This window comes from Protopterus annectens, chromosome 3.part1 (assembly GCF_019279795.1).
Source record: "Protopterus annectens isolate FY-2018-M chromosome 3.part1, PAN1.0, whole genome shotgun sequence".
In the NCBI taxonomy this organism is placed as follows: domain Eukaryota; kingdom Metazoa; phylum Chordata; order Ceratodontiformes; family Protopteridae; genus Protopterus; species Protopterus annectens.
The window spans coordinates 1,114,745,310-1,114,758,949 of NC_056732.1; the positions used below are offsets into that span (position 1 = coordinate 1,114,745,310).

Genomic DNA, 13,640 nt, shown 5'->3' on the forward strand with positions numbered 1-13,640 from the left:
CCTCAAGTGTTTACAAAGGTAATCCAAGCGTGGGGGAGGCCAGACATAGATCTCTTCGCCTCCCACAGGAATCATCAATTGGAAAAGTTTTGTTCAAGGACCTTTCATCCAAAGGCCTGGAGAGTGGACGCCCTTTCATTCAGTTGGACAGCATGGACAGTTTACGCTTTCCCACCTCTGCCTCTTCTGCCCAACATGCTCTTGAAAGCAAGAGCAGACAGACCGAAGATGATACTGATTGCTCCAGACTGGCCAAGACAACACTGGTACCCACTCCTGAGGAGCCTAACACATACTCCTCCCTGGCCCCTACCTCTAATGCCTCTTCTGCTGACTCAGCACAGCTACAAAACTCTTCACAGTCAGCTGAAAACACTCAATCTCGCTGCATGGAAAATTCCTTAACACCACAACAGACCCTACTCCCCAAAGAGGTGCAGGATGTCATTTTGGAGGCCAGAAGGCCATCTACTAGAAAGGCTTACTCCGCAAAATGGAAACGGTTTTGCTGTTGGAATGAGAAAAAAGGCCAGGACCCTAGAAAACTGAATTTGCCTCAGGTATTACAGTATCTAGCTGAGCTGCTGAACAGTGGACTTTCGTTTTCCTCCATAAAAATCCATGCCTCAGCCATTTCTGCAGAATTCAACATGGATCCACCCTTATTCTCTCACCCACTCTTAAGACAGTTCCTCAGAGGGGCTAAGAATATAAGACCACCAAGGAAACAACCAGTGCCAGCCTGGGATCTTAATTACATTCTAGAAAAATTAACATTGCCTCCCTTTGAACCAGCTGTCTCAACAGATTTGCAATATTTGTCCTGGAAAACAGCTTTCCTTCTGGCCATTACCTCAGCACGTAGGGTTTCGGAACTACAAGCCCTCATGGCTGTGCAGCCTTTTCTCATCTTCCATCAGGACAGGGTTTCCCTTCGAACCAACCCGTCTTTTATGCCTAAAGTGGTATCCAGGGTAGCTTTAAATCAAGCCATACACTTACCTACCTTTTACCCCAATCCTCAAAACAAAGGGGAAAGGCTGCTACACTCCTTAGACATCCATAGACAGCTACGTTATTATTTGGACAGAACAAAGCCTTTCAGGAAATCAGAACAACTTTTTGTGTCCTATGCTGTAGGAGCTCAAGGGAAGCCAGTTACCAAACAGACAATTTCAAAATGGATAGGCCACTGCATACGGTTTTGTTACTCATATCATGGAAAATCTGTCCCTACAGGCATCAGATCCCACTCCACCAGGGCCACAGCTACCTCTACAGCCTTCCTCAGAGGAGTTCCTACCAAAGATATTTTGGAGGCAGCCACTTGGAGTTCTGTGCATACCTTCACAAAACACTACCACCTGCCTTTATATTCCAAAACTAGAGCAGGCTTTGTCACTGCTGTGTTGCAGGGCATTCTGGCTCATCCCAGTTCCACCTAGTGCCTACCACCCTGTGCGTAGCTTTGGGATTCTACCCATCTGTGATTACTGCAGCTGTATGCACGATGAACATAGTACAGTCTTGTACCTACCATAAATGTAGATGTTCGAGTGCTAATACAGCTGCAGTACAGTTTACCCTCCCTCCTTCCCCTCTTGGTAAAGCCCTAGGGCCTAACCCCTTTTCATACAACCTGATTGGGGTATCCTTCTGTGGTATATTTGCTTGCATCTACTGATTTTTGATTATATTGCATTGCATATATATAAATATAATTTATGTATTGCCTTCCTACTGGGGCAGCTGACATCTGGGGCAAGAAAGACTGAAGAAAATGGCATCGGCTGTGTCTTATATACCCCTGCCTCACTGACGTCAGGAAAGAAAAGCGACAGCAACCGATGCCGGACCTAGACTTTGGAATTCGGCCGACCGAGGACCCGCCTGACGGCAGAGAACCCATCTGTGATTACTGCAGCTGTATTAGCACTCGAACATCTACATTTATGGTAGGTACAAAACTGTACTTTTGTAGATACTCTTAGTGTATTCCTTTTTTTCCAAAAATGGATGTTACCTTTATAAATTATCACTCAAGTGGCTATAACAGCTTCCTAAGTATGCCAGTACTTACTTCTGCATAATCTCTTTAGTCTAGTATAGGTGCCACAGACCACAACATTTTGGAACCTTGCTGCTGCCTAACAAGGAGTTTATGGCTTTAGACAGATGTGAAAAATAATTTGCTTCCCTATTACTCTAAGGCTGATGACCCTCAACTGTTCATCTTGTGTGTTCCAGTCCAGTGACACTTAGTTGGGAAGCCTCTAGGTCAACTTGAAGACCTCCTTGTGCGTAGAATGAAGGGTGATATTCAGGAGAGTCTGACTTTGACTTTTGACACTGAGATAGTATGTGTTCTACTGTAGCTTTGACTGCACAGATTATTTAGTTAGGCTGCAGGCAAAGTTGTGTACATGAGCAATGCTGGGAATCGTAATTGCCTGTGTTGTGGCCCTTCTGCATTTGAAGCACATTCATTTGCGTATTATTACTGAAACTTGGTTTAAAGGCCCAGAAAGTATTCCCTCTGTGCAAGGATTTTGCACCTACAATGCCTTTAGACTAGATGGGAACTGTGATGGAGTATCCATATTTGTTGAAGACCACATTACCTTGAGGAAGATTCCTAGATACCCACAAACTAAACTTATTGAGATACAAATCACAATAAATAAAACCAACTATCAAATCATAGCATATTATAGGACCCCCTCAATGCCACCTGAAAGCCATATTTGACTCCTTTTGAAATTTTGGGTTAAACTTGGAAAGGTTGCATGTTGTTTTATAAACATGCTGTTTAAGTGGATGCATGAGATGTCTGGCTGCATAGATTAGGAGATGATCACTGAGACAGTCAGACATTGTACCTGATGTGGTGGATTTGCTGGGTCTTATACTAGGACCCAGCCTAACAGGACCAAGACTAAAAAGAAATAATACATTTGGCTGTACAAACAGCGTAAAATGCTAATGTAGGATAGAGGAAAAACATGGAAAGAATGGTAAAAAATATAAACCACCACAGTAAGCAGCTTGTGTGGCTCAAAGGATTAGGGCAATTAACCTGTGTGGTGGCTTTCATGGTTCTAATCTAGACGTAACCACTTATTCTGGGAGGTTGGCATAATGGTTAAGGTGTTTACCTTACACTCACAAGGTGCAGGGTTTGAGTCTCACATCGGTAATTGGCTAGGCTTAAAATACCCTATAAGGGCAATTAGCCTAGTACTAATCTATGAACCTATGAACCTATTTTCAAAACTTCAGAATGCTTTGCAATTTTACTAAAAAGGCAAATTAATGAAGACAAAAAATATACTATAATAACTCTCCAAGTAATTGTAAACACAACCCTTGCATCCTGGCCATAAGTTCAACCTTAACCCCTCTCCTAATACAGTAAATTGTCAGTTAACCGGAACTCAAGCAACTAGCACTCTCAAGCATACCTCCCAACCTTACCGAATTAGTCGAATTTTACCTAGTTTTTGGGTCCAAATAATGGGGTGCCACGATTCCCGAATGGCACTCCTTAATTTCTGAATTTCTTGGATGTTTTATTTGAATTTTGTTTTTCTGGCTTTTTGAGCTGACGTCATCATGCAAATGATGACGTCAGCTCCGTGAAATAGCCTGCCAGCCTGTCGGAATTGAGCTCAGTGTGCATGCATTCATTTCCGGCCGGCCAGGAAGGGATTGGAACTCCTTAGTTGTTAATGGCGAAATAAAGCTGCTTCAGACTGCAGAGTTAAGTTTTCCTAAGCTGAAAGCCGCAAGCCCAGAATGGATAGCTGCAGATGTAATGCTGCTGATAATTAGTTGAGATTGAGAAGCAATGCTGCTTGCAAGGTGGTTTTCTGAGAATGGCTGTGAGGCTAGATCTAGAGAGTGTGTATTTAGTTGTTGTTGAGAGAAGCAATGGTGCTGCTGTTCATAGTTTAGAAGCAGTGGTGCTGCCGTTCATAGTTTAGAAGCAGTGGTGCTGCCGTTCGTAGTTTAGAAGCAGTGGTGCTGTTGTTTGTAGTTTAGAAGCAGGGGTGCTGCTGTTCATAGTTTAGAAGCAATGGTGCTGCCATTCGTAGTTTAGAAGCAGTGGTGCTGCCATTCGTAGTTTAGAAGCAGTGGTGCTGCTGTTCATAGTTTAGAAGCAGTGGTGCTGCCATTCGTAGTTTAGAAGCAATGGTGCTGCCATTCGTAGTTTAGAAGCAGTGGTGCTGCTATTCGTAGTTTAGAAGCAGTGGTGCTGCTGTTCGTAGTTTAGAATCGGTGGTGCTGCCGTTCATAGTTTAGAAGCAGTGGTGCTGCTGTTCGTAGTTTAGAAACAGTGGTGCTGCCGTTTGTAGTTTAGAAGCAGTGGTGCTGCCTTTCGTAGTTTAGAAGCAGTGGTGCTGCTATTCGTAGTTTAGAAGCAATGGTGCTGCTGTTCGTAGTTTAGAAGCAGTGGTGCTGCTGTTCATAGTTTAGAAGCAGTGGTGCTGCCGTTCGTAGTTCAGAAGCAGTGGTGCTGCTGTTCGTAGTTTAGAAGCAGTGGTACTGCCATTCGTAGTTTAGAAGCAATGGTGCTGCTGTTCGTAGTTTAGAAGCAGTGGTGCTGCCATTCGTAGTTTAGAAGCAGTGGTGCTGCCATTCGTAGTTTAGAAGCAATGGTGCTGCCATTCATAGTTTAGAAGCTGTAGTATTTTGACTGCCTAATTTTGTTGTAAATATGTTGTCTTGGGCACTAAACAATGCTGCCAGTATCATTAATTTACAGCAAGATTGGCATAAGGGGAAAAAAAATGCTAACTTAAAACACCATGAACGTAACAAAAATTTTTGAAATCTTCTTAGTTTCAGTAATAAAACTTAGCAGACATAGAGAAAAAGCAAAGCACATACACTATTTTTGTCTCACTGCCATGATGAAAAATAACCTTGTCTTCTTCTATTTTATAGTTAAAAAAACAAAGTAGCCTGGATTCTAAAAGAATGGAGCAGCAAATTGTGCTTTCCGGATGAGAAGGAAGTTTTTTTTTTTTTAAATTGGATATTGGGAATTGGTCTGCTCAAGAATGTTTGCACTCTTCCTAATCTGTGTATACCATTTAACATGGGACATAGTCTTTCTTTAAGAATTGTAACCATTTTACATTTTGGTGAAAACATGCAGTAGTATCTTTCCCATAATATAAAGGAATGCAGTCCATTCTATACTTTACAAAACCAGGCAATGAAAAGTTAAGTTTATGGCAGCCTTAGAGTTTAAGCAGCATTTAGGAAAAACATATTTCAGCAAGTGGTTTTCATATCTCTTTATAATACCAGTGACAAAGTTATTGTCTATTGAAAACAGGCCATGTGAAACAATTTACTTCATTGCCATTCTGTTTAATTGAACAGCATAGTCTAGTACTGTCACCAGATGAAATGCCTTTTTAGAAAGTCTGTCTGTTTACTTGAACTTCAGTGGTAATAGCCTATAAGTATGGATTTTGATAAATATATTGCATGAAACTGGACTGTCTTTGAGTAGTGTATTCTTGTTAGACTTTATAATTATAGCAATCTGGCTTCTCAGTTACTCTAAGGGCAAACGTCAAGTTCCAAAACATCATTGAATAATCGGCACAAAAAGCATGTTTTAATGAGTTAAATAAGTCATTAGAAGAATATATATCCTCAGTTTTTAAGAATATTTTCCTGTACCTCCTGATCTGATTAACTTTTGATTTTCTGGCAGTTTGTTGATAACAAGCTGCTTCCTGTGGTCCAGAATTTGATTCCCACAGCCATCACTGTCTAACTGTGTGACTTTTGAGTATATTGTGTGTGTGTGTGGAAGTAGACTTTTATGATGGAAATGTTCTGAATTGGGCAGATTTGTCATTATTGGTTCATGCATTTTGTTTCATTGCCTACTGGAAAAATGTTCAAACAATAAATTTAAAATGTGCTGTAAGTCTAGCAAGTGTGCTGTATTCTACAAGGAATGTAACAAAGTCAGGAAGGTGAATCAAAGAACACGTGTATGTTTCTTGTTTTGTGTGCAAGGGGCCTATGATTTGAAAACAGCCCAAAGGTAATCTTTATCCACCATTGGCCAGATGCATTTTCTTTGGTTATGGTATCGGTTTCAATGCTGTTTCAATGAATGTGAGTTTCAAGGGCAAATAAGTTTTAATGCTGAGTCTGTTTTCATTGTGAGACAGTATTGCTTTGCTCAGCAGATGTCTATTAGTGTTTGTGCATTGTGCTGTAAAATGTAAATATAAAATCCAAGTAATCCTTGTATAAGTAAAGCAGTATGCACATTAGTGTTTATGTATTTATTTATTTACTGCATTTGTTTACTGGGAAGATCCACTGCACCTAGGAGAGCCCATTTTCAGTGGAGGCCTGGGGAGAAAAGCTCCACATACATTTCAGATGTTGCAAATTAGAATAATACAGAGAAATACTGTTACAGTTGCATAGAAAAATTATAGACAGTAGAGAAAAAACAGAAGTATAGTTACAGTTACATAGCCAGATAGTTAGAAAAAACTGCAACAATCCTAGGCATTCATTTCAATATGGTATTTGGAACTACAGAGTATGTGCACTATGAGTTAGAAAAAATAGGACATGTTGGGGTACATATGTTATGAGAAGAGAGAAGATAGTGAGAGTGGTAGGGTTTTTGAAGTAAGGACAGGTGGAATATGTAAGTTAAAAAAATGAAGAGGTAGGGATGGAGAGCGAGGAGGGATACAAATCAGGATAAGGAAAAAAGAGTAGAAGAAGAGGCAAAAAGGAAAGGAAAAAAGTAGTAGTAGGGTGGAACGTGGAGGGGCAGAGTTGGAGTGGATCATAGGGGAAAGGGATACTTTTTAATGAGCTGGAGGAGAGATGTTATCTAAGTGGTAGATTTTTAAGTAGAGAGGATTATTTGTGGCATGGGCATAACCAGCAAGAGGAGAGATGTTGTCTAAGGGATTTTTTAAAGAGTGCTGGGTGCCTGATAGAGGTTTTTGTGGATGGGAGGGCATTCCAAAGTTTGGAAACAGTGAAGGAATAGAGCATTTGCCCAGTTGGGAGTTGGGGTTTGTCTACTTCGAGCAGAGTTTTATTTTCTGATCTAAGAGGTCTATTTGTTGGTACAATGAAAGCAGGGAGGAGAGAGATGGGCATGCTGTGGGTCTGTATATTATTTTATGTGCAGTAGTTAAGTGAAGATAGTTGAGATAGAGTGGCAGTTCTAGCCAGTTTAGTTGTTGTAATGAGGAACAGTGGTGAGTTGAGGCTCGAGTATTTGTTGCAAATCTGGCTACCTTATTGTAACAGTAGTCAAGTGATGAGTGGATGTTTGTTATGATAGGGGCACCATATAGCAGGAATGAAAGTAAAAAGGCTGAGGCTAGAGGTTTTTTTTTTGCAGTGCTGTTGCGGTAATAGCAATGCCTATACAGTGTGCCTAGTTTCTGGTGTGTTTATTTGATGTTATTGAGTATGTGGAGATTGAATGTGAGGGTTCCATCAATACTGACTCCTAACAATGTAATGCTTGAGACTATTTCAATGGTGGTATTATTCTGGGAGTGGATAGAGAAAAAGGTCCTATCTAGGGAGGTTGATTTTTTGGGAGTGAATAGGATTAGTTTGGTCTTATTTGGGTTGAGAGCAAGGTGATTGTTTGACATCCATTTTTCAGTGGATGTGAAGGCATGTTGGGTTAGTAGTAGTAACACAGAAGGGGTTTGTGCAGTGCAGATGATTGTTGAATCATCTGCATATTGGATTACTGTGCTGTGAGCAAGGGAGTTTATGGTTTATGGTAAATGGGGCGAAATAGCCAGGTAATGGGACATTGGAATGGCTGCAGGTGGACTCTGGTGCCATAGTTTGGTTGTCTGTTCTTCAGTTTGCGTTTGAAAACTGATATCCCACAATACCATTGGAGTGGGCAGGGTTACGTAATTATGCATGCAAATTGTATGTTAATCAGCATACAGATTTGTACCTATTTTTTATGGGCCTTGTCCAGATTTTTGATGTTTCCAGGTTGAGAGGTATGCTCTCAAGCAACCGGCAAAAAAAAAAAAAAAAATCAAAGAAGCACAGTACAAGTTTCATGTGTTCCACTTTCAGTTTTCCCTTGCAGAAACATGCCTTACGTTTTTAGACTTTTAGAGTTTTAAAAAGGAAGAAATGAATAAATTCCCTCTCTCCATAACCTGAGAACAAGTCAAACCAAACAAATAGTATAAGGTACAGCATTAGTCAGGCCTATTTTAGTAGTAACTCTCAAGCAACCTAAAAGTACAGTTGTCTGGCATGGTTAACTGAGAGTTTACTGTAAATCATCATTCCAAACTGTAATACACTTCAATTCTTGTATCATAGATAGTATAGCATCTCTAAGTAAGGATTCCCCAGCATCTAATCCTAACTCTGCCCAGCAGCCACATATCACCACTACATCCACATTCACCTCAAATGTTGTGCCCACATCCTTTATAAAACTACTCTTAAACTCAAACCATGCTCTTATTCAATTGATGATCTTCTAAATGAGTACTTTAAAATACCAGCTGAAAGCATTGCCTAGCCTTTTTAAATAGGTCAGTTCAGGAATCTCACATTCCCTCTCTCTGGAAAAAGTCACACATTATCCCTCAGTACAAAGGAGGACATTTAACAGACATTACTAATTTTAGATCTAAAGCAATATTATTTCCTCTTTCCAAAATACTTGAAAAATGTATTCAAAAACAATTGCTAAACTACCTACTGCAGAAACTCCTATCCCCCACACAACATGGCTTCTAGCCTTTCCATAGAACTAACACTGCACTTCTAACCTACATAGATAATGTCAATAAAGCTAAAGATAATGGCAAACTAGTCTCTTCCTTGTCTAAAGCCTTTGACACAGTTCGTCACAGCAAACTTTTGCTTCAAATGGCCTCATTAGGGCTATCTCAGCCCACAGTTTTATGGTTCAAAAGCTACCTATTCAATAGGTATCGGTCAGTAAAATGGCACTCCACCCTCCCGCCATACCTCCCAGTTGCCAGTGGTATGCCGCAAGGCTCTATCCTTGGTCCTGTCCTCTTTAACATTCTCACCAACATCACACATCCACAGAACAGACCTCCGTAATACAGTATGCATATGACTCCACATATATTTGCACATCTAACAACATGCTGCACTTCGAAAAAAATACTCAAGAAGCTTTAACAGCAACTGAAGCATGGCTTTGTAACTCACAACTCATGCTCAACCCTAAAAAAATAAACAAACTGCTACTTTTCCCCCAAATTCCTCTCCCATGAAAAGACAAAATTTAAAGTCTTTTCCCTTGATATTGCAACCATTGATGTCACTTCTCATAGCACATTAGCAGGGATGATAGTTGGTGATAATCTTAAATTTGACCTGCATATACAAAATTGTGTAAGAAAAATTCATCAAAAAACAGGGTTGCTTTATAGAGCCAAACACTTTCTCACAGATGCAAGTAAAGCTACATTTGCCACTACTTATCTCCTCCCCTCACTTCTTCATGGTGCTCCCATCCTTGCTAACTTTCAGGCATCACAAAAAACAAAACTTGAACAATGCTATAAAGAAGTTGCTAAATTTGTAACAAATACTGCTTTCAGAACCCACCACTGTACAACAGTAAAAAGCCTAAATTGGTTAGAACTACCCCATCAAATAACATATACACAACTTCTTACCACCTGTAAAATTATCCAGAATCCATCTTCTTGTCTAGCACTAAATAACACTACACAACTATGTTGCCAGTTGGTCATCATAATCCATAGACCAAAAACTCCTGCCTCTCCACAAACCTATTAAATCTGCTGGGCATTTTCTGTACTCGTACCACATTGCGAAGACTTGGAACTCATTATCTGTATCCATCAGGTCAATACCCTCCCTCCCAGCCTTCAAGACTATTCTAAAAGACTTCCTAGTCAAAAGCTGTCTCTGTTTGCTCAGCACCAGCATAAGCTATATTTCTAAATGTGAACAAATAGCTATTTATACCTTACACCTCCTTACTTTCCCTTCTTCACTCACTTCCTTACTTCTATTGATTTCTTTCCCCTGGCCTTTCCTCTAAGTGTACCGTAAGCCTGCTTTTCTCTCACTTTGCATTGCTATTCCTGTTTGTATTGTACCAACTTACCTTTAATTTCTCTATAACCTGGCCAAAATTTCTCTATTAAATCATTGATATATAACTTGTATTTATTCTTAACCAATGTATTTTTTTCATATTATGTCTAATTTGGTATAATTGTTTAAACTATAGCTGTCTTTTGTATTTTTTTTAAAGACTGCAAAATTATTGTTCTTAAAATGTTTTATAATACTTAGGAGCTGTTCTGCCCAGACCTTTGAAGCAAGGGGGCTCTTACCCAGTCAGACTTTCCTGGTAACAAAATATCAATAAATAAATTAATATTCCAAAGGATCTCAAACCTTCTACCATCACACACACAAAAAAAACCTTCCTAGGGGTGTTTTGTAAAACAAGAACTGCATCCTCCATGGAACCTGATAACATATCCAGCTGCCTGCTGAGCAGCACTAAACAGGCACTAGTGGACCCAGTTCTAGAGCTATTCAGCCTGAGCTTAGCCACTGGCTTTGTACCCAAGGTATGGCATGTAGCAGTTGTGATGCCACTTCACAAGGTTGACTGCAGCACAACCCGGAAACTACAGACCTGTTACGCTGAGGAACCTCCTCTGCAAGACCATGGCATAGTTCATAACTGAACCGATAAACCATGATATTAAAAATCTTTTGTAAGACTTGACCCACAGTTGTTTGGCTTTGCTATGGCTAGGTGTTCTCGAATGAAAATGGTAAACTTCTTGGAAAGAGTAACACCAGCCATGGTTAACAGTCATGCTGTCCATACAACATATCTTGACCTAGCCAGAGCATTTGCTACCATACCACATGTAGCATAATTCACAAGCTAAATTTGCTCCAGTTTGATCCTTTATGCAGTTAAATGGGTAGCAAATTGACAGACTGAACCCACACAGTGAGGGTGGCAGGTGTATTCTCAGAGAGCATGAAGATAACCAGGGGAGACCCTCAGGGATCTGTATTAGAACCTCTACTGTTCAACATATACTTCTCTGATCTCTGGATCAAAAATGGTGATCTCTGGTTAACCACATTTATGGGTGATTATAAATTAAGTTTCATCTTCAAGTCACCTTCTGGCATGTAGAAACCAGAATGTGAACTTATTCAGGTTAGTAGATGGTGTACAGAAAACGAGTTAAAAGTAAATGTAAGAAGGTGCAATATGGTCACATTTGGTAAAATGCCCTACTACCCAGTCTATAGTATAGACAACACTTCCACTCCAAAATGAAAAAGATGCATCTGGCACAGCTGATCACAAAGGGTATTGCCTCTAGATCCAAGGAAGTCCTTACCCCTCTGTATTCTGCACTCATCAGATCCATCATAGAATATAGTGTACTTTTGGGAATGTATCTTACTAGTCATATTAGGCATTTGGAGAGACTACAGAGGATCCTAATAAAAAAGATCACCAGCTTAAAAGACATGAGCTACCATGAGAGGCTGGAGGCTCTGTCTCTGAATTTGGTGTACTGTAGACTCCTTAGGGGTGATCTGTGTTTTGCTTTTCTAGACAGAGATCTGTCATTCCAAGACCTCTTATCATCTGCATAAATCAAACAGTCCAAATAACACTAGGATCAGAGATCTCAACCGTTTCAGCAAGTAGATCCTGGTGGAGAGAGAAAGGTTCATCAAGCAATGACTCATGATCAAGCAATGTGACACACTATTTTACCTTAAAAAGGATTTAGAAAATTGGACGGATAGATGCAACCTGACATTGGCCTGTTGCTCCTTGAAAAAGTGAGGTAAAGTCTAAGAGTGAGTGCTGGCACGGAGTAAATGGCCAGGTGGCCCAGTTGTCTTGTATTGTCTACAGTTTCTATGATCTCCTGATTATTGAGTTTTTCAGTTTTGTAACCCATTAAAAAAAGCATTTATGTTACCTGTTCTGGGGAAAATATGATGATGAAAACATCTCCTGATTTTTTGTTTTGGGGGGGGTGCTTTGCAGCAGTTCCCTGTGCCCACTTCCAATACCAGGTCTACCAGTCCTCTACTACCTCCGGACTAACACTGATTTACAGTCAGGGCTGACATTAATACTAAGGGTGTCCTAGAGGGAGTGACTGCCAGGAGGGGGTCCTTTAAGACCTGATCTTAGTTTTCCCTCCCACCCTCTGATTACATGGTTTGCTTCATGGGACAGGCATGCAATGGGAGTGTGTAATGTCTCGCTCCACCTTCATGGAAGCTTAGCCTTTGTGCCCACCATTTCCCTTCTTAGACTATGACTTTTCCTGTATAAACCCAGCCACTGCCAGGAACATCAAGGAGAACAGCCACATAACCACCTCCCACCTGGGATGGGCACACCCCTATCCCTCCCTGCCGCGAACACGTAAGCTGCTAATCGAACCCTAGTCACCTGGGCCATAATCAGGGCTTTATCCCTCCATGCCACTGGAACAGCCAGATCTGATATGTAAAATTCCCAGGGTTGTGTAAATTCAAAAAACAAGGATCTACGACCTTCTCCAGTGTCTTTCTGAAGCTTGGGAGAACATGTTGAATTCACACTGGAATGTAGAAATATCTGTACAGACATTTCCAGATGGTTATCTTTTTAATTTTATTGCATACCTTGATAAATGTCAAATTTTAAACCAGGCTCACTGTGGAATATGCTGATCCAGAAGTTGAAGTCAGGTTTTTATACATCTGTCATGGCCTCCGTTGTAAGTTTCCAAATTGTGTAAGCCTTCCTGATTAAACCCTTTAAAGTTGATAAAAACCTTTTTAATATTCAGTAAAAATGCCATTAGTTTTTGCTAAGTGCTTGATAACAATTCAAATACCTTCAGATTTCTGGCCATTGCTTATAACTCATACAATTCTATTATCAAAGTTTTTCTCACATGGAATTGTTTTTGGTAACTTTTCAATCAAACCAAACATCTAGTCATCTAGTATGTTCTCACAAAAAAAAAAGAAAAAAGGAACTTGGTTGTTGCTTTTTTTTCCAGTGGGGCCGACAGAGAGAACATCCATCAGTGGTGTCTCCCAGCAGCAGAAAAGGTATGGAAAAAGTTTTGACCCTAGATTGGGAACCTTGGTAAAAAATGAGTATTAGGCTAAGTTTTGGGGAAATCCAAATCTCAATAAAACCTGTTTAAGTTTGGGCCACTCTATGCAATCATATTGTTTTTCAGTATTCAGGCTAATCAAGGTGAGAATCTTGTTACTTTTTTGGGCATCATATATTTTAAGGTTGTTTTATAATATTATTAAATGTCTGCCTCCTTCCCCAGAAAGTTGCATGCTTTCCAGTCCCATCTTTGTGGTTATGATAACTAACATATTGTATAAGAAAATCCTTATTTTGCTTTCAAGGAAAATTTAAGTTTTATAATCTGCAGCCTGGGTGCCAGTTGGCATATTCACACAGTCATGATGTCTATCAGGACATACTGGCATCATTATGGGAGCACATCTTCATTATTTAGTTGAACAATTGCCACATAATTTGTAAGCAGTTAGTT

General features: G+C 40.1%; 1 protein-coding gene across 1 annotated transcript in view; it reads left to right on the plus strand.

Moving 5' to 3' along the window:
- The window catches only part of LOC122797754 (DENN domain-containing protein 3-like), a 1,015,730-nt gene that overhangs the window by 435,354 nt on the left and 566,736 nt on the right, over window positions 1-13,640 (plus strand). The gene's annotated exons all lie outside the window — the stretch shown is intronic.